Genomic DNA, 3624 nt, shown 5'->3' with positions numbered 1-3624 from the left:
TTCACCTTGGGGTCTTCGGTTGGAGACAGTGGAAGGGTTGGTTGGTGCTCGTGCTCACCACCCTCACACTCACAACCCTCTCTCTCTAAGCCTTACTCTCACTCACACTTAAACAAACCATGGGAAAGAGAGAAGAAAATGGGAGAAGAAGGAGAGGAGGAGTGGAGAAAAGGGCATTTTTCTCTCTCCTCCCCCTCTCAAGCCCTTCTTATAGCCCCCATCCTAGATGGAGGGCTGAGATTTCATGGGGAGGATGGAAGGTCCTCCATCCTCACACCCCTCCTCATGGCTAGGCCTCCCTTAGGTGCCCTAGGTCCACATGGGTAGACCTAGATTGGCCTAGGTCAAGGGTTCAACAACCCTTGCCCATAGACCACACCAACTCTCCTTGAATTAAGGAGAGTTGTCCCCTCCTTTTTGACCTTGGGTCAAAAAGCTACTTTTAAAACCTTTTTTTTTTTTTAAGGAAGTAGCATGGGCTAAGCCCATGCTCACATGGCTCCATGCCACCCACTTCCTATAATTTCAAAAAACAAGCCTCAACTTGCCCTTTTTCAAACTTCCTTTATTAAATGCATTTTTTGTGTGTATATATTATTATTATTTTTGAATTTCCAAGGTGGCATGGGCTGAGTTCATGCTCAAGTAGGCCCCATGCTAACCATCTTTTCAAATTTCCAAATCAAGCCTTTTAAAATTTTTGAAAAAGCCTCTTTGGATTTTACAAAATTCCAATTTGAATATTTCATAAAACCTTGGTAAGTTTTTCATTTAAAAGCTAGGTTTCAAACATTTAAATAATTCATTTTAAACTTATATTTTGTGAATTAAAACCTAAGATTTAAAACCATTCATTTAGATTTTTAATTCTGACGAAATTCACTCTCGTCGTGACTCGTATCTTGTCGATACTCATTTACCAATAATTCACATGAAATAACAAGGTTTTCCCCTCGTTTAGGTTCCGAATTCAGACATAGTCTCATTCGATATAATATATATCTAACCTAAAAATGTTGAGGTTTAATTCATCATGGTTTGCCTTGAATCACCTCGTAAAGCAAATTTACGCGATTCAAAACCTCGGAATGCTATCTATGCATAAATTACGAGAAATTCTCGAAATAAAACAAGAGAGGTCTAACACTGAAACATATTTCATATGTAATTTCCTCATAAAAATAGTGGGTTTACATCCTACCCTCCTTAAAAAGGATTTCATCCGCGAAATCACAAACACAAAAGTCGGGATAGTTTTCCCTTATACACGCTTCAGGCTCCCATGAGCATTCTTCGATGTCATGGTGTTGCTAACACACTTTGACCAATAGAATGGTCTCGGTACGCAAAACTTCAATTTTGATGATCCACGATCTTGACAGGTTTCCTCATTCATCATCACGTCTTCTCTATCGATGGAGCCTAATCAGCATTCAGTCCAGTCTCGAAGACAAGCATATATATTTCTACAATGTGCCTCAAGTCCCCTTTTATACTTATGGGACAGATCAAGTGTCAAGGGTAAACCGTGTGCCCAATGCAAACATACATGAAGATATTCAGGCATTTAAGCATAAAGCAATTTAATAATGGAGCAATTATGATGATGAAAATCATCACATTTATTAATCAACAGTTAGCCTTAATTAGGCGTCTTCAGTCACAATCCCTCCTTCCGAGGTACTGAGGCCCATCTGGCCTTGTGTTCCTCGCAGAGCAACACAAGCAGAAATGTCAAGGTCACACTCAACATTTACGTACTCTGGCACAACAAGAGAAATACATTGTTGACGAAGGCGAATACATTAACAATCAGGGATGTGACATATTTAAACAAGTGAGCTTCACTCACGTGATGGGTCCCTCACCCATGCTTAACTCTAAATGAAGTTCAACCATATTAGTTAGGAAATGTGCCAACACCCTAACGTGGTGGTTGATCCCAAACCTTTGTCGGGACAAGTCAGATACATAGTGTGCGACATGCATTAGCGTAATGTCAAGAGGTGAATTACCACATATACATATGTGTCACATATGATCCATAGACCGTTCGTGTCAATATGCGTAAATGCGAAGAGTACATAGTCAACCATCAAACACAACCGATAATATTTACGTGTTTCATTTTTATTCACAAGTAGATACGTGCAAGTGCCAAGTGAGGTTAGACAACCATAACCATAAACAAGAGCTCACATTACGATATTTACAAGTATGTCAATGCAAACGTATCAAACATGTGACGCTTTGCACGAATTTAACTTCGCATAAGTATTTAGACATATATGCCGCGTGGTTCTCATGAGGTAGGCAATGGGGTCTTAGCCATTTCATCCACGTGCTCGGCCTCACACGGCTACAAAAGAGCATATCGCCGGTGAAAGCGATCTAACACCATCTTCATTTTCATTTCTAGGGTATTACAGTACATGAGCTCTCTCTCACGATCATGGGGCCATCGCCCAAAGACTCCAGCCGAGTCACAACCCTCAATAGGGGTTCTATGCCAATACCCATATGGTGTTCAGTTTGTTCATGAGTCACATCAAGTATATAGCATGCCTTTTAGTGCATTTCGATGTCTCAAGCATGAGGCAATAGTGTACCATATGTGGTACACACTAAACAATATAATGTGCCAGGATGTGCCAACGTTCGAAAGCCACACATTTTCAAGCCTTTAGCACAATTATCAAAGTGAAGGCAATAATACAAATACATATTTATGCTAAGGCACATTTTAGTATTTTTGAGTGATATGAGGCTCAAAATGCATATCCAATCATGATCGCACATGCAACGAGTGCCCAAGGTTTTGAATATGAATTTTCCAAGTATGCGTGCTTCATACGTCATATGTCGGCTCATCACGCATAGCAAGGCCATTCGCTTAGGGAATTCACGAGGTCAACTCCCACGAGTGTTGAGAATGAGTCTTAGCGTAATCCCATGCGTACGGGAATTTCATTAGCACATTCACGATGTGTCGTCACACTTGCGGAACGTAAAAAGGCCAAAACGATGGTTTTCTGAGGAGAACATCTAAAAACCCAGTACATGGGAATCATGTATAGCTACGTGGGTAGCATACCGCTCACCACACTATACATCACCATACTGCCAAGATGGGGGCAGCGAAGGCCGTGGTGGTCACTCTGGACCGACCACGCACTAGGTAAGTTCAAAGCGGCGAAACTCGTGCCAACGAGTCAAAACTGCTAACCGTGGGGCATAGGGACATAAATGCAGTCCCATACCTTGCACCGTCAGTGACAAGGGTACAATACAGAGCTGCTTGGACAGCGCACACATGCCGCAAAAATTCTATTTTTGCCTTTCTTCCTCTTTTTTTTCTTACTCGCTTTCCGTGCATTTAGGGTTGGCCGCGAAACTAAAGATACACCTGCTGGTGTTTTGGGTTCTCATACCGGACCCATAGGTCTGACACGGCCTTGAAAATGAGCCCACAAGGCTCACTGCAACTTGGGTGCATCCCAACCCATCGCCACCTAGTGGCTAGCAACGCTGCCCGGGTGCACTTAGCACCCAACGCCGACTATGGTGCTCAAAACGGAGAAATTGGGAGGTCTGGTCCGTAGGACCAGACTTGGAACTGCCCCA

Source organism: Nuphar pumila, chromosome 7 (assembly GCF_984573655.1).
Source record: "Nuphar pumila chromosome 7, dmNupPumi1.hap1.1, whole genome shotgun sequence".
Taxonomy (NCBI): Eukaryota; Viridiplantae; Streptophyta; class Magnoliopsida; order Nymphaeales; family Nymphaeaceae; genus Nuphar; species Nuphar pumila.
Note: the sequence above shows the minus strand (reverse complement) of the source record.